Here is a 26,257-nt window from a genome sequence, read left to right on the forward strand (position 1 = left end):
CTAGGACCGAATTGGCTATGAAAATGCTGGGAAGCCAGCTGAAACACTGAAATGGTTTGAATATTAGAATAACACTTCATATTTTATCTGCTAGCAGTGGGTGCCTGCAAAATGAGGAAGAGTCAAAAGCAGCTTTTTGGTTACAGCACTATTTGTCAAAGTTTTTAACGGTTTTCAGTTAACAAGAGAAGGCTAGCTGGAAAATTATATTACAGCAAGTTGCATACTGTACATAAAAAAAAGATGGGTTAAACTGTTAAACCAAATTTTAAAAGAAGGTGGAGAAAAAGAAGCTGTTAGGAGTTGCTGAATGCAGCAGCGCAGTTGAGGCATGGCTGCCGCGGCACCGTGCCCACTGGTGCAGCCGGCAGTGAGGCTGAGCATGCAGTCCCAGCAGGCACACGCACAAACACACCCACACAACATGCACACGTATATACTCGGCTGGCCACAGAAATCAGCACAGACACACTCAGCACTCACACAAGCAGATTCATCCTATCCGCCTTTCTGGCTGATCACCGTGAAGGTCCACTAGTGGGAAATTCATACATGCAGGTACAACGTGGATCCCTCCAGGAGCTGGCCTTGGGTGCTCGGTCTGGCCCATACCTCCCTGGGTCCCCAGTGTCCTAGTCACTGGCACCAGGTCATGTGAGACCCCAGGGCTGCAGCCCTGCTCCAGCTGCAGGCACAGACCAGCCCACGCACAGACACATACCTCCCCATCATGCCCAGACCTCACATCTCGCCAGCACCTCCTGGGCCCTCTGCAACCCAACTTCTCCAGCTGTCTTGCACACAGACACACACATATTTTATGACTTCTTTGATACCTGGCTCCTGCTCACTGGCCACTCAGGCTTGGTATTTGCTAGCAATCACGCACTGACATATGTCCTCTTACTTGCTCTGGTTGCTGGCACCACAGACACAGGGGCCCCAAGACCCATGGTCCCACTCCAGTTCCTGGCACTTAGGCCTCCAAACACACAGAGGAGAATCTCCTCAGCCAGGAAAATAGTTAGAAATGGAATTAAATAAGAAGACAGGACAGACTGTACTGGTCAGATGCAGGGCATGGCCGGACAAGCAGTCCCTTCTGTCCCTTTATCCCTCTATTTTCCCATGCTCCCCAAACTGCCTTGATCCCTGCCTTTGGTTCCTCCTCTAGACATCTCATAATAAGTCTTGTACACTCCGCAAATGCTTTTCCTTTGCATCCCATAATGCGTCCCTTACCTCCTAGGTAGTACCCCTTTCGGTGTTTGAGATGCTCCGGAGAGCAGCTCCCACTGACTCCCAGTGACAAGTGTCACCCTCCCAGTAGCAGGTGCCACCTCCGGCCCTGGGGCTGATGGCTGCCCTGTGACAGCACCAGGGGAGCCCATGCTCCTTTCTCTGACTGGGTTATCATGGTCCTCCCCTGCCCCTGTTTTTTTTGCCTCTGTGCTCCTGCATGTGAGTGGAGGTGAGCCTTTTACAGGCTGATCACTGTCCTGGGATGGGCCTGGCAGTAGGCAGGTCAGGGGATTTTTTTGGGTTCCCTCACCTGCTGTTGTTCCTCTGGGCTCCTGTGAGCGTGAGAAGAGCAGCCTTTTATCACATAACCTAGCAGAAGCGTTTGTGTCAGCCCTGATGGTGATCATGCGGCTCTGCGAGGCTGAGCCATGACGAGCCCCTGTTAATCATGCCGAGGAACACGGGACAAAGCGTTCAGCTAGCAAGACCATGGCAAGCCCCTAAAGTCAGCCTTTAAAAGGCAATTGGAATAGAGCAAGCAAAAGAAGTCACCAGCTCAGACTGAATCTTAAAAAGGACTCTGTCATTAGGAACACAATGAGGAATCAAAAATACCACAAGAGACCTGAGGCAAAAATCTCTAAGGCCATGTTCACAGCACAAGGAGTCCCACAAACTAGAGCAAAAGCAGACGCCAAGATGACATGTGACATTTGGAAAAAGATACAAGAGACTCAGTGGTTTATATCTCTTTGCTTGAGCTTGCATTGCCATTCAAGTGTGCAAAACCTGGGCAAACACAAAGACATAAGAATCACTAGGTCAGGACAATCACTCCTGTAATAAAGAGCAGCAGGAGATTATTGAACTACCATTTTGCACTGAAAACGGAAGGGACTTGCATTATTTTTGATAGAGATCTGCAAGTCAGTTTAAGGAAGACCTGGAAATCCACATCAAAACACTGGGCACCAGAGAAGCATTACTTACTAAATATAGGTCAAAATAGCTCAACCACAGGAGCCATTGCAGCTGGTTCACAGAATAACCCTCTTCTCCCCCAGGCCACTGGAACAGTAATAACTCTTGGTCTCTCTGCACCAAGCACCACATGCATCAGATATTATATGCCACCAGCCTCTCACTCCACCCACTTAATGTGGAGGCAAAAAGAGCAAATGTTTTTGGTTGCTTTGTCCTCAGCTATTTGCAGATGCAGAGGAAGATACTGACTGCTGGGGCTGACTGGCTTTTCTACATCTCCTTGATATGGCATCCATGAAAGGATGGTCCAGCTCTGCTGGGCCACACTAGTTTGGATAATAGAGTTCTTGTGAGTATTTGAGACTCTCTTGCCTGGCAATGTCAACTGTTATTTGTTGTTTTATACTCTGTCAGAGAAAATGCCTCAGCCTTTGTTATATACCAGTTCTTGGACTATAGACAATAACAGAATCAAACCTGTGAGGCTGTATCTAACTTGCATTCTGATACATCTCTTTCCTCCACCACCTCCCTGCATGTCCAGATAGCATGTAACATACCATGGCTCACAGTCTTTGCATCTGTGTTTGCTCCCCATGGAAAACAAGGCCTGGCTACCTGGGGCTGGCACCTGCCCAGGTCTCACTGCAGAGCTGGGATATGGCCAGGGCACAGGCCTGGAAGGAGCTGAGTTATCGCCTGCGAGACTTCTCAGCTCCGAAGGACTGCTGAACGCTACACAACACGTTGTGACCTTAGCTGTCTTTCAAAATGCTCCTCAGCCTTCCTGCATAGGCAAAATGTAGGCAAAATGCTGCAGTCATCAGCATCCAACTACAAATATATCCCAGTGAAAGCAACGGAGAAAGGCTTTCAGTCACTTTGGACAGTGAGATATATTATAGGGAAAATTAATATGCCTTCTGTGTCCTCTATTTCTTGATCAACTTTACCATTTCTGTAGAACCTCTTACAGAAGGTAAGAAGCTGTTCCCCAAATGGCAACAGGGAAGGAAGAAAAGAGACAGAAAAGATAAAATCAGATCATTATTTTTTCTCTCCAAAACATGTAGTTTCAACAAAATTCTTTCAGAAGACATTTCACTGTCATTAGCAGCAGGAGAAAAAAAAAAAGTAATCTCGTCTGTTTTCACTGTAGCCTCCAGTTCTGTCATTCTGTTACTTTTCACAAATTTTTGTAAAATACTGCTCATGTGCATTCACCTCTAGCTGCTCTGGGAGACATCACCTTGGGGCCACCAGAGCAGCTTTTCAGTGCTGAGTGTGTTACTCTCCAGCTTGAAAAAGCATGTTCCATTATTGCCAGGTACAATACACTTGTGTTATACTTGGAGCATTTCCACCCCTGAGACAGTGTCAGGCTGGCATCACCCAGAAGTTCAGCCATGGCCAAGAATATGGGCACAGCAATGATCTTGTCAAATGCTAAAGAAAAGCTGTTAATATGCTAGAATGCTGCTCAGTGAAGGACAGAGACTACACCATCCTGTAATCACTATACAGTGCAAAGAAGTCAGCAAAAATATTCCCTCTCCTTGTTGTACTGCTCAGCTCTGCCCTCGTGTCTTGTGTCTCCTTTACCTTTTTTAGCCACAGCATGTAAAAAAGGCTGTGCTGATTTCAAGTCAGTATAATATTTTGCAATGGTCAAATATTTCAGGAGCATTATCTTAGAACATCAGAAAGTCTTTTTAAAAGATGACTCACAGAATGGTTTTTTAGGTTCTCCCTTAGTTTTCCTTGTCCTGGAATGCTAGAAAGCACATGCCACAATATATTTTCTCATGACACCCCTGTGAAAAATGGGATACTAACCCAAGAAACTATTGCATGCAACTTTGTACGCCTGCATGTTGTCTCATCTAGCAGGGAAGCTGAGTGGTCACCAGATTTACAGTCTCAGAGATCCCTCAGATCCACAAGGAAGTGGTCAACAGGTCCCCAGGAGGGTTTTTTTTCTCGAAATTGTTATGAATCAAAATAAATGCCCAGCTTTATTTGTGATCAGAAATTTTCTAACTCAACACAAGAAGCTGTTTCTGTCTCACCTGTCAACTTCACTCCTATAATCCCAGTCCCATAGGCTCAGCAAGAATACAACCACATGATTTATAGAGGAATGGATACCATGAACCACTGACCACAGGTAAGATCTTCTAGATGTGTGAGGTGGAAGAAACAGAGGTATGTGCCAGTGTGCAAAGGCCCCGGGGAGAACTGGCATTCTGTTGCTGAAATGCAGAATGACATAGTACCTGTCTGGAGGACCCTCAGGCACCAGAAAGCAGTAATGCTATACTTCAGCTGTCACAAAGCAAAGAGAAAGTAAATGCAAGTTTCACCTTTTGCAAAGTCATTGATAAATATCATCTTTCTGCACGAGAGTAAATCATAGGCAATTTAAAATTCTGATTTAATCAGGAGGCTATAGTTAGTCTGCCAACACCAGACCACACAGTACTCCTCAGGAGGAAGTGACAGCCTCCAAGTTCTTGAAGTTGTGTGACTGAGGTGGCAAACGGAGAACTGCAGAAAGATGTAAGTATGCTTTTGCAGCCTCTTTCAGTGACTCTCTTTCCTCTTCCCTCCCCCCAGCTCGTGGACCTGTTAAACAGCAGATTGTATTACAGAAGGACTCTTTCTGTACTTGCCCTATTTTTTATGTTCTTGCTAAGCATCCCCTGCTAGCCACGGCTGCTGATAAAATACTGAGTTCAACAGATCAGAGGTTTGACTCACTATGGCCATCTTGATGTTGGCTTCTCACCCATTTTGTGTCACTTGCTCGAAAGAGAGGGCTCACCTCTTCCTGGCTCTTGCACTCGTGTGTATTGTTGGCACCTGGGTAAATGGGTTTAAAACTAACCTGTCAGCACAGCAGAACTTTGCAGTCACATTTTCACAGAGCAGGACAGGGAAAATGCGAAAAAAACACTGGGAAATCAAGCTGACAGTTCCTATAAAGTCCTCTCAGAAAGCACAATAACATTTTCTGACCCTCAAAACCTCATCACAGTGGAATTAAATTAGAGATTTAATATTATTTCTATTACATTTCTTTTTCACATTTTTTCTACCACTACATCCATAAACTCAGATGGGCTTTCCAATTTGATGATGAATTTCCAGTGCAAGTTTAACATTTGTTCTCTGTAGTTTTAGTACTACTCTGGCCTGGCAAAACATAAGGCCAATAGCACCTTTAGGGGAGAGACTTCCTTGCAGAATGAGCTAAAATGCAGAGACTGGTTTGTTTGCATTCATCCATGTAGAATGATGTCTCCCTGCAGAACATCTTGCTAACTGCAATCCTACTTCGTTTTCAGCCTTGAGAAAAATATACAAAAAAAAAATCTCTGCAAGGTCCAGATGGTGCAGTCGGAGGCTGGAGTGAAGACAAACTCCCAAGTTCTCTTTCTGCGCAGAAGCAGCCAGAGCCACTATCCAAGAACGACACAAAGAGCCTTTGTGTCTGTTGATGAGAGATCCCTTTGAAGCTCGGGAATCCTGACTGGCAGCCTCTCATATCTGGCCATCCCTAGGTTTGGAGCAATGAAGAATGGAAAAGAAGGAAGAGATGGGAAGGGAGAGAGTAGGAAAGAAAAAAGGTAGGACCAGCTCAGAACAAAATGGGGCTAAAAGCCCATGATGTCATCATACATTTTGCATTAGCATATCCATGCCACTTTTTTATTTAAGGTTTTCTTATCAAAATGGAAATTTCCTGTCTACTTTTGACCAGAAAGTGGGAAATAGCTCTTAGTTGTAAAGATGTATTATAACTCACTGTTAAAAAAAACCCAAATCCTCAATTTAAAGATTCATTTTAAGAGATAATAAGCCTCAGTTTCTCTTTAAAGCACACATACATAGCTAGTTTCTCTACTAGATTATGAGAAATCCTTTACACAAAATAAAGTCCTGCAAATAAAGCAGTTTTGTTTGATTAGGAATATTTCCGGGTTTAGAAAACTCTAATTCAAGTCTCAGCTCTATCTTTTGGTGTGGTTACAAATAAAAGTTTTTTACCCCTCTACGTCTTGCTTTGTTCAGTCATAAACTGTACAGCTTCCTGGTTTAAAGCTGTAAAAATGTTATAGCCGGTTCTCGTACAGCAGCAAGCATTTGCTCTTTAAAGATGTACAACATTCTAAAAGTCAGACTTATAACGTTAACAAATCTGTTCCATTAACGTCTTTCTCTTTGCAACTGTCAATTTCTGGTCTCCCTAATGTATAAAACGCAAAAAATTGACATGTCTGATCAACGAGTCTTTTCTATTTTCATTATTCTTCCTCTTTCAATTAGACGTCATTTGCTGTAGCTGCAGGGAGAGAAAATGGTTTACAAAACAAATTAACCTTTCACTCCGAGGACTTTGAATCCAAAAGGAATCAAAAAGGAATCAACAACTCATTTCATTTGTGATATTCTTTAATCTTCTGTGCCTCTATTTAAGTGCACAACTCTGATCCTATGAGTAAAGAAAACTAATAGTATGTATTTCAGATGGAATGCAAGTGGTAAGCACAGAATTTTTGTGATTGGATATACAAGGGCACCAAAAATTATGCTCCAGATCTAAAAATATGTCTGGCTGTGATTCCCCAAGGCCAAAACAAGAACGGTAGAGACAGGAATAGATCTCAAGCATTTATGATTCTGTCACAAGTTTCAAAACTTGTTTTTCTTAAAAGTATCACACTTAGTTGCCTCTCAATACTCTTCCCTATGTTTTCAATATTTACATTTTTATCATTAAATTATAGGCCTTCAAAATTTTATTCATTACCTTACTAAAATACACACTCTTATGAAATTTTCATCATAGGGACAGCCCAGCCATGATATCTGACCAGTACGCAATGCAAAAATTATGTCAGATGACAGATCTAGTGGGGTCCTGCATTGTCATGAGTCCGTGTGGGACTCAGGCACCTTCCATCTCAGCCTCGTCCTGCTGGAGAGACTCCTGCAGTAGCCACCACCGCACTCTCCGGTGTGAGCCTTCTGTCTGGGAGCTGCCTTTCCTCTCTGGTAACCAAAACAGCTGATATTGGTCTGGCCCTAGAAGATATGGATGTGAGGGGATGTATGGTAGAGAGTCATTCCTTATCTAGTGCTTCCACTTCTGCTCTAATGTATGAACACCTCAGAAGGAGATTTGTTCGGGCTTTGTTCTTCCTGCTACAGTTCAACACAGGAAAGGGAAAGAAAGTCCCCTGATGATTAATTGAATGGGCAAGGATTTAGGGGTTTTTATTTTACACAGCTAGGTGGATAACAACAAATGTTGGCACCTTTCTTTATATCCTAAAATCAGTCCTCATAGAGGTAGGAACAGCTGGGTGAAAGTGTCTGTCTTGGGTGGGACGTAGGAGACTGATTTACTGACCTCTTTAGCCTCAAAAAAAAAAAAAAAAAAAAAAGTAAAACATACACATTTAATTCATTTGGGACTTGCCCACAAATATTCTGCTTACTGGTTTTGCTCGATCTGTACTGGTGGAGTATATCAGCCTGGCAGAATTGCTGCTACATTACGGTGCACTCACTCCATTAAAAACTGGGGCAACTTTAAGTTTATTGATTTCTCAGCTGGCCGTGATGACTCAGGAGAAGAGTCAGCCCTAGAAGAGCAGAAACACAAGACTGCCCTCCACAGCGTAGCTGGAAGCCCGCATTTGCAAAAAGGAGGCCAAGCGAGTCCCCACGGCAGGGGCTGACTCCCAGGCCTCCTGCACTCCCCGGGGATGGCTCCTCTCTGCTTGCGAGGGAGCAGCTGCAGAGCCCAGTGCAGAGCCGCACAGCACACACGGCACAGCAGAACCACCGTTGCGCTGCTGTGTCACAGGCTCTCTATTTACCAAGCAACAGCCACTGATATTGCATCTACCCAGTCAAAATGCAGCATGTGCCGCTTCCAACTAGCATGCAGTCAGACTCTCAAAACAGGGAAGACAACATTTTCATACCCACAGTCCGTGGGAACGATGAGGAGCAGCCTTCTGAAAGTGGCAATTTATGTGCCTACCTGGCAGGTGTGGGGTCTGCATTGCTTGGAAGGAAATTGTAACTAAAGTGATTACTCTTCAGGTGTGCTCATGTGAACTGAACTTCTTGGTTGCATTATATTGGTCTTTAAATCAAAAATTTTTTAAACTTCATTTTTGTTTAATCTTCATTTCAACTCCCTTTATCATATCTGCCATCCTGAGTCTAAGTCCCAGCTGATCATCACCCCCACCTTCCAGGGTACCACTCTGTGTTCATACCAAGCTGCTTTACTCAGAGCACACTCCTGTTTGTGATACCCCTCCTGCCTGGGAAGCTTGGGGTTCTTCCTCAGTCTGAGACAGATCTATGGAAAGAGAAAAATCAACAGTCGTTAAGAGGAGACTCATCAAGGTTCAAATACACCCACTAATTCTACCACGATTCACTGGACAGGAAGCAGAGAAACATTACCGAAATCTAGGTCATCAGCACCAGGACAATTATTTACCTCTCTTCAGGTAGATCCTACTTTATGTCTGAGCTGGCGCCACCTGGACTCCTTGCTGTTAGCTGACAAGACATCATAAAAACTCTTGCAGCAACAGTTACTTCCTACTCAAATAGGTACTTATTATCATCTTCTTATTGGGTCTGACCCAGTGTAGCATCCTGAATTCTTTCTGAGTTAAGTAAACACAGACACTGAGAGTTTTAGTTATCATTTTCATTATTGCCAAAAGAAAGGAACAGTAGGGCACTCAGCAGGAGAGGATTGCCTCCCTGCCTGGCAGCCTCTGCTGGGAGCACCAGGCAGCTCACTCCCTCCTCGCTCCCTCTGGGACTTTGCTCTTCTTTCTCCTGTGAATTTCGGTCCATGCTATCACTACAAGTCTTGCTTTCCACTTTTTTCAAGAGTAAGATTTTCTTCCTTGCATGGGGTCTTGTAGCTTCCTCATCAAGTTCTGTTACTCCGAATGGTCAGACAGGAATTTCACTAAGACACTTAGAGTCATCAGTTTTCTGATGAAATTTGGGGAGGTAAAGATCTATTCATTTCAACCAAATAGTCCAGGATCTTTCTCTAGGACTTAAGACATTCATAAAACAGATATTTCTTTCACTCTGCTATCACATTGTAAAATACAACCTTTGCTTTGATACAGTCATTGCAGTTCCAGTTCTGACAGCACTTTACATAGGAGGCATTACTAACACGGTACAGATGGATATCTCACAGTAGAGAAAATCAGGTGATATACCCAAGACTGCTGAGCAGACATGTGACATTTACAGTAGTAAAACCCAGGTCTTTTGTGCCCAGAAGCTTTCCTCTGCAGTATAATAGAATTGCAACAGGATCCCAGTGCCAAAGGGGTCCTTTAGGATCTTCCACTAAATAAATAAACACAAATAGATGGCATTTTCTATTAACACTCCAGCCATTTCCATATTTTAAACTGTTCGACACAGAAATGTCAATATACCATTTTCCAAAATGTCTGGCACCTAGAGACACAGTCAGGCCCAATCAGATGTTGCCCAGATCGTCGGAGGCAGATAATACAGATCAATAAAAGGCTCGTTCGTAGATATGAGTTACATCCCAAGCTGATGTCACCCAGGTTAAAAGGCGTTGGTCTCTACCATAAAATTCATGTTATTTGCAGCATGTTACATTAGTATCTGTGACAAAAAGCTTTACATCTGAGTGAAAGAAGCAGCTATTTTTCTCTGAACTGGACAAAACCTGACTTCTCCTGCCCTCCTCCTTTTTCTTCCAGGCACCTAATTGTCTTGGGAAAAATGACCTGTTTATCAAGTTAAACAAAACAACTGCTCTCCAGAACAGACCAATAAAACAGGATTTATATGAAAAGCTACAGTTTTATTGGCTATTGGCTTAAACTGTTTGCCCTATTTTAGGACCGTATCATTTTTATTAGGTTTTTTCCCCATGTTGAAAAGACTATTAATTACATTGTCATAAATAAGGAACTACATTGTTTAATATGGCTGTTAAAAAGGAGGTTTATACATCACATGACCATGAGGGTTCATTTAGCTCTCTTAGTAATTAATCAAAATAGATGCAGAGCAACCGTTCACAACATGCTTTTGTTTGACCTTTTTCCCCTACATTTTTGACCAGTTTGGGATTGTTTTATATAATCTCTCCAAAAACTGACCTTCGTTGCCCTCTGCTGGTTACATCATTTCCTCACTCTACAGTGCAACTCGCTGTGCACAAAACAGGGATGTTAACTGGACAAATTACTGAGGACCCCAGCTTGCTCACTGTCTAAACTGCTGTTAAAGGTAGGAGCTAACTCAGCGACTGCCTGCAGCAATGCTGTGGTCTAGCTCTGCTCTCTACTGCGCTCAGATTAATGAGTTTAATGCATACTCAACTGCAGGTACATTGCAGCAACCACACTACTGCTTCAGACACAGACATCATCTTAGGCACAATAGGAGTGAATATTGCTACAAACAAAAAAGTTGTTTAGAAAGAAAATCACATTAGTTCAAACCTATACATTAGAGCCTGCTCAGATAAGCTGGCAAAAAGTGAATTATTGTACTTCACCAATATACCTTGAAAGTCTTTCTTAATGCCTGCATTTAAAAGGATTTTATTTAAGGAAAAAATAGTCAATTTCTGCAATATCATGCCTCCAAATACTTGTATTAGTGCCTTGCAGGAACAGGTCATGAAACATTACACAGCAATAATCTGCCCTAGGTTACTGATATGTGTCTGTCTCTTGTCAAAAGTGAATGGTATTTTTTTGGCAATTTTGTGATTTATATGAAATATAGTTGTAGGAACAGTCCAGCTTCTCACAGATGCACTTCCATGAAGCCAAAGAACTTGATATCAGTTATTTGGCTGGCAGGGTCAGCTGAGAGGCCAGAGCTGAAGCAAGCGCTAAGGCAGAGCTCATGTCTCAGCCTCAGTGGTGAAGTACATACATCAAGATTTCGGTGCAGTAGGGACATTTGCACTGTTGATGCTTTTGCTGTGCCAATTTCTGGAGTAAGTATACAGTCGTTGTGCCCCCTTTCATGAAGAGCTATTTTGCTAAACACTGAAAAAATTCCAACTCTCCCTTTATATATTCTCCATGTGCTTGGCAGGTGCTGATCACATCCTGTAGGAAGCTGGCTTTGAAATAGTGGTGAAAATTCTCTTTCTCAAAGAGATAATGTAGCCTAGGCCTCTCTGGCTCTTCTGTTTTTCAACAGCGTGCTCCTCCCTGAAAACTGTACTGAGATGTTTTTGCCAAATGTAAGATGGTACATTTGGCAGGGCATCATGCAGGCATTTTTTGCCAAGAAGGAGGGCCCCACTACATGAGTTAAACCCTACAAGTGCTTTATGTATGAAAAAAGTTTAAAATGAGGAGAACAGAATGTTTTGGGCACCTTGAGTTCAGCAATTAGATTGAAATAAATTCACAGTATAGTGGGCATAGAATACTGTAGAGCTAAGCTATCTTTAAGGAAGAAAGAATTACCTTAAAAAACATTGGGATGATATAAAGAGGAGGTAGAAAAGAAAGTTAGATGAATCATAGACTTGGAATGGAGAAGTGGGTATTTCTCTTTTGTTCTGCCTGAGTTCCCCTTCAAGATCTGCAGTGACATTGCCCCTGTGGTTTTCTCTGAGATGGTTTTAAGACACAGAGGACTGCATCCATTTTCCCACGGTTCACCAGTGGAATTTACCAATGCTGTCTATAACTTTCCAGTAGATACTGGAAACTATTGAGACCCTACCGTGCCTGGTAGTTAAGAAAGGATTTTAGTATAAGATCTCTGAATTCCTTGTGCACAAGAGAGTAAGGAAAGTCTCCTCTGTGAATCTGTCACAGAGCCATTTAACGTTCAATATACCATTTCTTTTAAAGGAAAGACAATGCAGGAGATTGCTATTCCATTAAATTCACATTTCAATAACAAGTTAATAGGGCTCCCTAGTTCCTATTCCTTATTTATCATAATTGAGTCTTAAGCTATTCTCAACTCATTAGAGGATAATAAATCATAAGAAGAAAGCCAGGATTTTCATTAGAGCAAAAGATTAGACCCAGACATCTGACTGATGGCCTACAGACAAGCTGCTCAGCCTGCAAGGAACCCCACAAGCTTTCCCAAGGTGCAATGTGCCCCCAGTCAACAGGGCACAGGATCAAGGCCCAAAAGTTTCAATCTTAGTTCATCTGCTTCCCTCTAGTCTATTTGGCTTTAGAATCTGTATGTCTTGATGGAGAAAACAGTTGCACTAAGTCCTGTGAGCTGCACGTATCTAGAAACCAGAAGTATTTTTCCTTCTAGCTACAACATGTTCCTTGTAGTGAGTCCCCAAGTCTGAGTTTTGGTGAGTCAGATATGAGCACTGCAGTGTGGGTAGAGGAAGTCTCCTCAAAGTGAGGTGGCACTAAAAGTGGCTACAGTTAAATTCTTCAGCAGCACAATGGTTTCCCACCTGTGACTAATGCTGGCCTTCTTGCCCTGACTGTGTATCTGCTTTATATAGCCCCAGAAGGAAACACTTCCCCCACCACACCTCCAGGGACTTGGAAACATAGTGTGATCTACTGCTTCACACTCCATAGTAATTAACCTTAAGAAATGGTATCATTAAAACAATGTGCTCCTGGAGGATATCATGGAGGGCATACGTTAGACAGCTAAGTAGCTGTCCAGTAATTTGACAGTTAGTCTTTAAATATTCAGGATTCTGGATACTGATTGGAGTCAAATGCCAAAATAAAGTAAGATGTGTTGAGGACTTTAAAAGAAGAAGAACAGCTTGAAGAGTTGAAAGTGAAGTATTTACACTCCCAGGAGATAAGACAAAGGAAAATATTCCAAACACAATAAATCCTTCCCTGTCATTAGAATTGAACATTAGAGTATCTGTCCTGTTGAAGAAAACTCACAGAAATGGGAAATGTCATTTTTGAGTAATTATCCCCTTTTCTGGGCTCCTACTCATTTTACCAAGCCATCTGCAAAAATGGCCCCACCTCCATCAGAGCAAAGCAAAAGAAAATTTATTTTTGACAAGATGACAAAATGTCAGGAGGGTTCCTCAGCAGCATTCAAGGAAATTGATTAAAAAGAAGACAGGTTTCTTTTTAAAATGTTATGAAATCAGCTTTTCTAATGGCATCCCATGGCTTTTTTGTATTCTCCATTAGTCTGGAACAGAAAATGTTCAAAGGATCTTGTCACGAAAACACTTCCTATAGAATAATGAAAGTCTCTGCTTCCATCTTTAAAACAACGTGAGCACTGGCCTGCTATACATTAAAGCAAGAGACAACAAATGAAGTTACCATGGAAGTTCTGGGAAAGGGAAATGTAAACTCATACTTGTCTCTCCCTTGTCGTTTTTGATGTCAGACATACATTCATCGAAGTAATGCAGAAATAAAATCAAATGGAGAATAATGAGTCTGAGGAAAAGTTTCAGAAAGTCCTGGATTCCCTTTTCACAAACATCAAATCAACAACACATCGTTAGCTCATAAGAGATCTCATCCAAAATCAGTGAAATCAGTGGGAAGACTTCCAGCTGGCTTCAGTGGGCTTTGAATCACCAAGAGCATAATTACAGCTTCTTAACATTTTTTCAGCAAAATGACATTTTTAAATGAAAAATAGTCTTTTAACAACAATGAAATTCTCATGGCACCTTTTGTTTTCATTTATCTATTTTTTTTCTCTTTGGTGGAACAGGCTAGAAATAAATCGATAGAATTCTTTTCTTTTCCACTCCCTTGCCCAAACTTTTAAATTTCATTTTTTACTTTTTCACGGGAAAAAGAGTATGAGAAGCAGTGTGAAGAGATGAAAGTTTCAAGAAGGCAGCACAGTAGTCAGGCAAGAGAGCTGACCCACCTAAAAAGCTGGGCGCCCACTAGAAGGAGGGAAGAATGACCCCAGAGGTGGGCAGATTGGCCAGTTCTCTTACTTGCTTGGTTGTTCAAGCAAGTGACTTATTTCTGCTTTGTCTTTTTTTAATCTTGCACACAAATTAATTAAGGAAATGCAAAAATGATATTGCATGGAATCTAAGAAAAACTTTCAAAAAGGCTTAAAATATGTTGACAGTACTGATAGATATCCAACAAATATTACAGTTCAGTAGATACCCAACAAATATTACAGTTCAGTAGAAACAGAAAACATCAGCTGTTTCTTGGTCAGATACAGATTTGCATAGTTACCGATGATGGCCTGCAGGGTTATCTGTTGTGATTCTTCTCTCACTTGTGCATTCAATCTTCTGAAGAACATTAAATTACTCTCAGCAAATCTCCATCTTCCACCAGAATACTCAGAAAATCATCTTCTGCATAATTTCTCCCTTACATGGAAGGCACCAAGTACATGAGGCTGATCTGATCTAAACAACTGAAACACATCTGTAGTAACATCAAACATCTGTGCCTGCATAAGACATGCTTTTATTTATAAGGAGGGTGTTATTAGAGGAGTTGTATACCATTCTATTACAGATTATCATTTATGTTGCACTACTGTCTCAAATCTTCAGTTAAAATAGGAATCCCATTACACAAAATGTTTCAAACATAAAGATCTCATCTCATTCTTTGCCAGCCACGAAAAATTAATATATGTGTAAGCTAAATCACCAGGAAGACATCTAAATAAATGTATAAATGACATCAGTTCTTCCTTCTTTCTTTTCCACTGTTGTAAAAACTTCTACATGCTTCCTGCCATCCTGCCCTCCAGCCTTGTGTTTAGCATTACTAACATCTGGAGATACAGTATCTCTCCCCATTTTTTATATTATTTTTTCCTCCAAATGTGTTAATTAGCAAAATCTTCGAGCCTTGAGAAGAGATTTACTCCATATCAGCACACAAAGTGATGTTGCTTGAGTCCATAACACTTTCTGTGTTATTTCATAGACACTATTTACAGCACTCAAGCACCCTATTTGCTTTGCTAACTGCTGCTACATATTGGCCAAACCCATTTGCTGAGCTCTCTGCTGTCAAGCCTCAATTACAAAAATCCTTGAACATAGCTGAGAATTGAGAAGCTCTGGTGGCCTGCAGCATCTGAATACATTATACCCATGGAGACCACATCAGACAGAACAGGCAGATTCTCCTCTCTTATAATATTCATGATGTTGCTCTTCTGATTTGCAGTTCCTGCATCCATTTGGCAGAGTTGGTCTTGCTGTAAGAACTAAGAGCATGAGTTAAAGTCTCCTACCTCAGCCTTAGCGAGCCAAGCTAGAACTTGCTACCTGGCCATGGCCTGTATAAACTAGTCCATTCCAACTGTACTAGCTCATAGGATTATTTAGACACAAGCTATAAGCTGAAGCTCAAATAACTGTGGGACACAAAACAAACCATTTTCTCCAATGTGTGTCATTCTACCTAGTTTTGTTATATACCATATACAAGTCATGTATTTACATTCATCCCCCTTTTAATAACAAATTATCAGGACAACTACCCACTTAACTCCTCTCTATTGCATTCCTCATCCTCTCAAACCTGCAGTCTTTTTCGTCTTTTGCTCTCTTCCTCCAACTCTTACAATCCTTTCTTTCATGTGGGTTGCATACCTCCTTCAAATAAACACGCCATCCAACATAATCTTGCTGGCTGGCACACTGTCACTTCACAAGGTAAGTATCAGAGCTCAGGACACAGAGTGAGTCTGAATGGGTCTTATGGGTAATAGCCCAGTGTAAACTAGAATTTTTCACAGTTATCTAATATAGTAGCTGGTAGCCTTATATTTCCTGAATATTGTCATATGGCTTGAAAAGGATGCAAAATGCATTATACTTTCTGTGCATACAGAAATACGTGAAAAAATGTGTTTGTTTTCCATATGGAGGAACTCTATGAACTCTATTTTTCCCTAAATACATTCAGATCCATGACCACATCTGAAAATGTTTCCTGTCATCCCTTCATGTTTCCTATAAAAATCCAGTATGCTACCATAAATGTCTAGAATGAGGCCAGATAGTTTCAATTACTCATTTCATGAAGATGCCTTTTCAATCACAACTTCTTACTTAAAGGGCAGCTTCTTGGGTTACATTGCACATCAAGAGCCAGACTTCATGGTTATGGAAAGTTTCTGTACATGTCAGTCTCCGAAGGAGAGGAAGACCAGACTGCTTACATAAAACAGTGTTTCATGATGAGAATTATTTCAGGCACATAGGCTACCAATGGAAGGATGGAAATCTTGAGGAATATGCCTGTACTGGACAGTGTAGTTTCATTTGGTGTGCACCACTGCGGCCAGAGCAGCACAAGACCTACATTTATATTGTTCCAACACTCCCAGCAAATACAGCTAAATATTAATAGAGGTTGTTTCATCAGGGCCAAAGAGAGATCCTTCTAAAGTCGATGGAAAGACTCTCAAGGACAATGAGGGATTTGGATGAGGTTTTTGTTTTCTGTGATTTAGCCAAATATTTGAAGAAAATGTAAACAGGCCTTGTACATAGCCATGTACAAAATATTGACACTCTTTGTTAGTTGTTTAGTTTTTTCCCTGTGGTTCAGTCTATAAAGTTAACTCTTGGAGTCAGAAAGGTCTGGAAGATATGTATCCTTTTAGGAAATTGAAACAGCAATGATGTAGGGATAGGAAACCTTGCTGTGGTGTGCCATGCAATCCAAATCTGTCAGGCCATCATGGATTTGTATAACTCACCCGTGCTAATTCACAAATTAAAATATCCTCTCCAAAACTGAGCTAATTCAGTTCAGCTGAAATCATCTGCAAAGCTTCCTAGTGAAGGTGTTACAAAAGAAGACAAATTCCCTTTCCTATATATAGCCTCTTGCACAATTCAGGGAGTCTGAATGAATAAGGATTCTCTTGCCAACTCAAAACAATGATCTCTATAGCCCTACCATGCTCTTTGCATTAGTTTACATTTACATCAGTTGAAGAATCCCAAAAGACTCTTCGTTGTCTATTTCCAAACTCTCTCTTTCCCACTCTGTCTTATTACAAGGAGTTTCCATGAAGATGAAGTCTGTCCCACAGGAACAGGTATGGATTTTCTTAAGCAGTAGCTTAAAGTTCCTCACCCTTATGCACAATGACCTAAACCAGCTCTAGTATCAGGCACGCCCTCTACCCGTGGAAGGAGGTGGAAGGGACTGCAAGCAATTGATTGCTTTAACACATCAACTCAAACTTTACAATCTTTTATTAAAATTTAAAATTTTCCTTTTTTTGTAGTATGAAATTTTAAAAGAACAATCAAAAAATGCAACTTCCGCAGCACAATACTGCCAAAGTTCTGAAAAGGAAGTCCTGTCTAGGCATTTTTAGACATATCTATACTTTATTCACCTCTGAAAAAAGATTTAGGTACCACTGTGGTATGAGTAGTTTGGTTGATACAGGTTGTGGTTTGTCAGACTTCTCTTGCACATCCTGTTCTCTAAACCAAAGAAAAATGAAGCAGAGCCAGTTATAAAAAGCATCAAACAAACAAGTTAATTTTTTGTGGCAAGAAGTACTACTGCTAGCTGGGGAGAAGTGTAACTGACTGCACATGGAAGTTCCAGAGTAAGACAGCACTTTTTCAGAGATTTCTTTAAAATAGTTTGCTATTTAGTCTCCATCTTACTAATGCAAGACCTGCAATTCTGTTCATCACTTGCATTGGTCTTCTAGAAGCCTATTCCTTTATGTCATTCATACTTAGAAAATTTGTTTTTATCACAACCAATTGCCATGAAAATACAAAGCAATAATTCAGGATGAAGTTTTCACATGCTAAGGAACAAATTAAAGCTATTAAACACTTTACTAGAAAAATTGCTATTGCTATTCATCTTCTATAACAGTACCAGTAACAACAGTAATATGGAAAATATGTTTGCTGATTTTTTTGACTTCTCAGGAATCATCTCTTTGCCCTACCTGAATAGTGACTACAATAATACATGTTATGAAAATTCACATGGACTCTACATCCATCTGTTAGAAGTGTTCAGTGAAAGCTCTGATGAACCTAACATTATAAGCATGAAATAATTATAATTAGAACCGATAGATAGTATTCATCATAAGATACTCTAATAAATTTCCCAGGGGAAGAAACATACCAAAAATACTGTGATACCAAAACACAGATAAGGGGATTTACAAAATCATATATTAAAATGAGAGTTCAAAAGTAGTGGGAATTGCAACTTTTGAGACTCAGTTTGAATATGACTAATGGGCATCACCACAGAGTCACAGACAGTATAGCCTAACCCAACAGGCAAATATGGGGAAAATACTCAGCTGGTTATTCAAGCCAGTATTACTCAATGAAAAATACATACAGGGAAACCAATAGCCTGCAATGCCTGCAAAATGTTTGACAATGCAAAATGAAAATCAACAGATTTAATAAATACTTTGGAAAGCAAAACACCAAAGTCACACACACAAAGATCAAGAAATACTTTCCAGATGTCATACATCAGCAACCTGTGAAGCAAATGGTAAATCTGATAAAATACCATCAGATAAATACACAATTGAACATAATAAGGAATTATAAGGAACCTAAATGACTTTTTTGCTTGCTCTTTTTATCGAAGTTGGTAATGAGTCACCTACCTTAGATCTTCACTTTTGAGGTAAAAAGGATGAAGCATTATCAAGATGTTCAAGCATTATTAAGATGTTCGAAGTGAAGATGCAGAAACAAATTAATTTTGAAAGCTACTTTTTCATTCATTCCTTCACTGAGGTAAATTATCTTTAAGTGATAATGATGATCAAAGGAGGCAGGTACACTTTTTCAGTGCCAATAATCATGGAAGAAGTGTGCACGTCCACGTTCACAGCTACAAAAGATTTCTTACTTGTTCTTCTCATATGATTTTACATAGCAATCCTTTAGGTTTCAGAATAAAAGAAAACATTTTTCCCTCCTAGTCTTGTCTAACAAAAAAAAGTCTCTTGATCCATACCACGGTTTTGACAGTGATTTCACATGTCTCCCTTTTCACTGAGTACGGCTTTATTGGTTGTAAAACTCCTCTGATGGATATTTCTGAGACATCCAAAAGATGGCTTTCACAACTGGGATTCTGGTTGATAAACTTCAGCAACAAAGGAAATGCAGAGCCTGATCTTCACCTGTTGTGCAACTGATGGCATCGCCTGTACCTGCCTCAACCCACCAGCTCACTCTGCAGTGGGCAACACCTACAAAGCTCATGCAGTGTAGAGCAGACATACAAGCAGGTGCACTACATGTACTTTATCAATCACCAGCTTAAGGCCTCCTTCAAATTCCTGTTGACTTCACTGGTATAGGATGAAAATCATACTGAAAGAAACAGGGCATGGCTAGAGACTGGGGAAGACTAATCTCGTGTTATGATTTGGTCTTGTGATATTACAGTCAGCTGTGAGGAGAGTGTTGTACGTAAAATAAAATGACAGCTAGGACAGCGTAAAGAAAGCTTTGAACCCTTTTTGGTTTCCAGACTGCTTTCTGGTGCATTTTGGATAGACTCAAAGAGCTGTCTTGGATACACCGAAGTCAAGTTATCCTAAACCATGATTTTTAGAAGGAATATAGAAAGAACATTAGAAAGAAATAGAGCAGCTTTGTTATTTCAAATCTACATTTTAATACTCTGAATTTGTTTTCTGCATTATTTAGGAGTGTCTGTGATGATCACAGCTTTACCAGCAAAGTACTGGGATCCTGGTAGTTGAAGCAGCAGATAATTTGAAATTTGACAGAGGTATCAGACATTTTTTCTTCTCTACTTTCAAGACCTTCCCCTAGTATTTCTGTTGTTTTTACCATACAGTAGCTTTGTCCAAAAGTTCCTCTGAGTATTTTTACTTTGTACCATTTCTCTGCAGTTTTGCAAATATTCATTATTTGCAGGGTGTAATGATTAAGAAATCAGAGATCAAGTCATGTTATTGTCAGTACTAAACAAATGAATAAAATTCAGGCACACTACTCACCAAAGACATTGTGTACAGTTTTTTGATGAAAAGCAAAAGGCAGAACCAAAGAATAGTGGAATGCAAGAAAAGATGCCAAGAAAGACTCATGAAGTTGCATAAATATGTAGTCTGAATGCTCAGGATAGTCTGAGATGACTAGTTCTACATAAAAGTCCTTTCTTTTTTTCCATCTAATACCTACATTTATACATTTGCAAGGCCATTTCCCCCAGCAGAGTTAGCCTACTAGTTTCAATTATGCCTGCTGGGATAATTTTTTCCAGGTTTTCTTGTGCATGGTCAGGTTAAAAATACTTTTGAGATACACCTCTATGATAAATTTTGATATATATAATTCCAAATCTCATTTTCCAGATGCTTCTATGAATATCAGAGACATATGAGCATACCAAAGGTAGTTTTAAGAGTTTCCTACAGATAGTGTCATGGACAAAACAGAAAACCAGTGTGGGTCTTCTCTTACCGAAGAACTTTTCCTTCCCTTTAGGGCATGGTTGTGAAAGCAGGATGTTGATGGATGTAAAGTTGCAAGTTTTAGCTTTAAATCTTTATTTGTGAACGACTAAATCAAACTGAGACATTGCCTTTAGGTCCCTGCCTGGTTTTAATTGCACAGTCTTTTTCTGTGTCTTGTTCTATTCTAACCATTTCTGCTTTTCATCTTTTGTTTGATTGTTTGAGTGGGGTGAGGAACCAGATATGCTTTGTTTTAAGCCTACTTTAATGTAATTATATTTCTGGAACATCATGAAATTCAGAAAGAATAAAAGTCCTGAACCTGGGATGAACTAACCCACTGCAGCAGTATAGGGGGGACTGACTAGCTGAGCAGCAGCTCTGCTGTGAAGGACTTGGGGGCCGTGGCTGTCAGTATACTAAAAATGGGCCAACAGTGTGTGCTGGCAGCAAAGAAGGCCGAAAGTATCCTGGACTGTATTAACAAGAGTCCTGCTAGTGCTTATTCTGCTTTACTTGGCAGTTATTAGGCAATTTATGGAATCTTGTGTCTAGTTTTGTACCCCTTAATGTAAGAAAGATGAAAATACACTTGAGTAAGTCCAGCAGAGGCCACCAAGATGGCTGAGGCTGGAGCACTTGCCCACTGATGAGAGGCTTGGGGAGCTGGGCCTGCTCAGCCTGGGGAAGAGGTGAAGGGTGGCATCAGGGGAGACCTAATGGCAGCTTGGCAGTGCCTGTGAGGATGTCACCAAGAAGCCAGAGTCAGGCTCTTCAGAGTGGTGCACAGTGGCATGGATAATGGTTGCAAATTGAAGGGAGAGGTTCTGACTGGACGCAAGGAAAAAAAAACTTCTCTGAAGATTACGGAATGCTGGATCAGGTTAACCAGAGAGGTCATGGAATCCCCATCCGTGAAGGTTTTCTAGATCCAGCTGGACAAAGCCCTGAACAACCTGGTCTGAATTAGGTGTTGACCTTGCCTTAAGAAGGAGGTTGGAATAAAGACTGCTGGATGTCCCTTCCAATCTGAATGTTGCTGTATTTAGACACCATCAACCAGTTTGGACTCAGGAAACAGGAGATACATTTCTCTTAAAATAGTTGAAGAAAACTTTGATTTCTGAATTTCTAAAAGTATGCATTGGAATAAGTCAAAATAGTATGACCTGCTGGCCAAGAAAGAGATTAATGAAGAAGAAAGGAAGATAAATAAAGAGGCAAGAAAAGGCTAGGTTTTAGAGCATCATTCTGTTATCTGGAAGCCATTGCAGCATTGTAACTAATCTGGCTTCATGAAGAGCTTCATCAAGTGTTCCTCTGAAGATGTCTTCAGAAAAACACAAGACCCAGCTGATTTTCCCTGTTCCTGTCATGATCCATCTTTTGCTTATATTTGCTCTTTGTTTTGAGGGAGACCATGAAGGTAAGAGACCTCCCTGCAGGAAGATCCCAGTGTCATCTTCTGTCCCTAATAGCAGGTTAGGCTTGGCTGTTGGCTACTCCAGAGGCTCCACTGTGCTTTCACCTCTCTCGAATGGACAGCCAGGCTGAAACATATGAGGTAGATTTCTTCTCACATACTATAGATGCCTGCAGTGCAGACTTCCATATCTGAGCTAGTCAACACAGCTTCCATAAAAGTGCCTTATGATCAGTAGAAATTGAAAATTTCTACTTCACCTGACCTATTTTAGACTTCTACTTTAGAGTGACTTAATCTCACCTTGACTCTCCTGACTTGTCCTCCATTGACTGCAGGGGGATCTAGGTTGACTTGCTCAGATGTAGGTGTCTATATTGCAAGTGTCTGCATTTTGACAGAGGGAAAGTCCCCATGGCATTTAGGTTATGTTCAGACTGGAACTGGGTCTTTCACTGCAGCCAGACACAAGAGCATGGTAAATCATGCTATGGCACCCATACGGCACTCATGCAACTTATGGCTGCTGACAAGCTGAACTAGAATTAAATCAATTTGCAAGAGAAGGGGAAAATATTCATAAGCCACTAGCTTTCTCTCAAGCAGTCCGGTTCCCACTGATGACATCCTTTGCCAGTCAGTACTCCAGTAATATTACATTGTGGATTTAGTTCAGAACTCAGTCTAGTTCATGTTCTTATGACAGACAACAGAAGTTATTTCCAGCAAGTTTCCACTGGCCTTTGCTAAGTCATTTGTGTTGGATTTTCCTGCCATAATTAAATATTGTAATTAGATAATTTCTTTCCTTTTTTATTAATTTATTTGAACTTGTCTTTCCCAGAATATGGGCAAATTAACTCAGTCATTGGCAGACATTCATTTTCATTCCACAGTCTTGCCACTGTAATCTTAAAAGCTCTGGTAAAAACTAGGTAATTTTCCTTCTGTCTTCATCCCTTAAGGAATGCCACAGAAGCAGTGTGTAATTTGTATGCACCTCTCTAATGATAAACTATGAACAATCTTCTCAGTTAATAAGTAAAAATGTCTCCTCCCATTCCTCCAACTGCCAGCCCTGTAAACTCAATCTCAATATGCAAATTTTCTTTCTTCTTCCTCACTAATGCTCATCCAAAAAAAAAATGTTCAGTCAGTTCTGCTGTTTTACAGAGTGGCGATGATGCTTGTTGGCTACCATGTGAATTGTTCTTACTTGATATCTTGAAAAGTATGGTTAGAATTAGAATCTTTAATCCCTTAAGAAAACCATGACAAAAGAGAAGTCAAAATGCTTTTTTTAAATTATCAAAATTATTAGGAAACTTTCTGGATGAAATGATATGCAGTCCAAAGATGCACTTATGTTTCAGGTGGCATACCATCACATTGACAAAAGAACGACAATTCCATTAACATAAAGTAGAAAATTGCCCTTTATCCAGATTTTGTTCTTTTTTGTTGAAATGACAGAAAGGTATGGAAAGTAGTCTGAAAGTCATGGGTAAAGTTGGTATCCAAGATAAATACATGACCTAAATGATTTCCAATGCTTTCCATGACCTAAGTGCTTTTCCAAGCATATGTTTTCCCAAAACATATTTGTTTCTGTTTAGGCAACAATTCTTGCAAAATATGGAGGAGTCTGCAATTATACAGGCTAATGTTAGTCACTACACTTAGCACAAAAGGCCAGTGTCCTCAGCATCTGCCTTCAGTCAATTGAGAAAGAAGGGTTCCCTCAAATAGGTGGTTGAGAACAGGAGTCTAGCTTAGCCTAGACCAAGTATTTTTCTCACTAGGCACGTAAAGTAATATGAATACCTGTTCACTACCTTTAATCTGAACATCTTGCTTGTGGGCTGTGTCCAATTTGTAGTGGTGGAAAATGAGGGAGACAGTTCATTAATATTCTCTTATTCATGAAAAAATGCTGTGGCAGCATCTGAGCAGAACCCTAGTGTAGCTGCATACCTGTGCCCTCACCACAAACCATTCTCCTTGAAAGACCACATCAAAATCTTTCAGCCAAATTCCCATTGCAACATTTTACAAGCATATGCAACAATAGCATGTTTCTTATTCAAGGAAGGAAAAAAAACATAGGGTCACTGGAATCTGTTACACCGTCTTCTGTGCAACGTCACCATCATCAATAACAAAGAGCTGCTGGCTTATACCTGTCTGCCTAGATACGTCACTATGAAATCATACTGGAAAAATTAAGTGTTTTATAATTATGAAATACATATTTTGGTAGGAAATGTAATTCTACAAGGTAAAATGGTACATTTTTCACAAAGAATATAGTCAGACATTTCTGCTCAAAGCTGGAGGCCTGTTGATCAGAAAAGATCGTGGAAGATAAAGATGTGGGTGTGCTAGTCACGCTGTGACTGACCATAAGTAAGCAATATAACAAAACTCTAAATGAGGCAAATGCAACCCTACGAGATATCGAAAAGTTATTTACAGAGAGGAAGAATAGTTGTAAAGGCCCTAGTAAGACCATATCTGTAATACTGTGGCACATTTTTCTTCAGGAAAGCTGAATTTACACTGGAACAGATGCAGAAGAGGACAACCAGGTCTGGGGAATAAAGACTTTTCCTTATAATGAGAAAACTCAAAATCTTTTGCTTGTTCAGTCCAGAAGATATAAGACCAAGCTGGGATGTGATATCTCTGCAAAAATACTTACAAGAGCAAGAAAAGAATTATTTTAACAAAAGAGCAATGCTGGAAAGAGAACACATCCCTGATAAGTTGCCATGTGTAAATTTAGGCTAGTTAAATAAAAGTTTTCCTCAAAGGAATGAGTTTCAAGGACAATCTTGTGAAATAAGAGTGGGACTAGATTCCAAAGTAACTTTGAGATAGTTTAATACATTTGTGAGGAGGATTTTATGGTGTGGCCGCCTCCGGGAGTGGAGGATAGTACTTCGTAACTCAGTCCTATGTTTCTATCTGTCTCCTATTAATCCTTGGCTTTAAAAAAGCAACAACAAGAAAAGACTGTAGCTCAAAAGAAGCTAATCTGAAACTAAATATGTTTCTGTGTCAGCTATGTGGGCTATAAATGTAAACAAAACAGAGGAAGGTTGAGTTGGGCTGAGCTAAAAATATATCCCAACACTAGAAATTAACTGTTAGTCAATGGAAGCCAAAATGTAATGTTTAACAGCTTTTAATGGCCACAAAGGTAAAGAAAAGTAACACCTGGGTACCTGTCAATGTTTCAAGATACTCCCATCTTTTACACCCTCTGTTTCCTTCTCTTCTACTCAAAGTCAAGTTGTTTTCAATCAGATGCATATATCTTTGCCCTGCTTCTCAGATGTGAATCATAATAAAAGGACACCATAGCAACCCATAAAAGTAAAAAAACCAACCAAACAAAAAAATCCACTGATTTGGGAGAACTACCCTTCTAAATCAAGTTTTCTGAATACCTCATGTTATGAAGGATAACACATGTGAAAGAGACTTTCTATTTGAAGAATACAGAAGTCTGTTTTCACTTACCCTTTTCAGACTGCATGAAAAATGCTCCATGTGACAACAACAGGTTGATGATAAAATGGTCATGGCTCCATGGATCAACTGCAGGGAACGAGCTCAGATTCAGTCTAACTGGTAAACGCCAGTGAATCATTCAGTGCAGGAACCTCTGGATACAGCTCTACAAAGAGCTCACGTTGGGAAAGCTACATTGCAATGGCCAGAGCTGAAACCTTTCTGTTGGGAAAGCAGCACGGTCTGTTCAGCTGGTGAGGAATGAACAGCAGCTTTGCCCTTTTCTAGCAACTCATTGTTGAGGATAAACACTACTGCACCGGAAAGACAGGTCCACATCAGAAGATGAGACGCCTTCCTGTCTTCTTTAGGAGAAGCTTTCCTGAATGCTTGCCAGAGAGATCAATCCCATATTCTCTGATCCTGTATAAATATTCAAAAACATGCTTAACTTTAAGCATATGAGTGGTCCTATGGACATCAATGGGGTTGCTAATATGCCTAAAGTTAAATACATATCAAGTGCTGTGCTGGAATGGGGCCAAGGACTCAAAAACTTGCAGGATCAAGGTTTGGCTGAAGAAC

General features: G+C 40.5%; 1 long non-coding RNA gene across 1 annotated transcript in view; it reads right to left on the reverse strand.

Moving 5' to 3' along the window:
- LOC112985967 (uncharacterized) overlaps window positions 1–25,927 on the reverse strand; it is a 42,902-nt gene extending 16,975 nt beyond the window's left edge. The window contains exon 1 of the long non-coding RNA XR_003259874.2: window positions 25,682–25,927. This is a non-coding gene — a long non-coding RNA (uncharacterized LOC112985967). The remainder of the gene's footprint in view (window positions 1–25,681) is intronic.
- Between the last annotated feature and the right edge of the window lie 330 nt (window positions 25,928–26,257).

This window comes from Dromaius novaehollandiae, chromosome 2 (genome assembly GCF_036370855.1).
Source record: "Dromaius novaehollandiae isolate bDroNov1 chromosome 2, bDroNov1.hap1, whole genome shotgun sequence".
NCBI classification, from domain to species: domain Eukaryota; kingdom Metazoa; phylum Chordata; class Aves; order Casuariiformes; family Dromaiidae; genus Dromaius; species Dromaius novaehollandiae.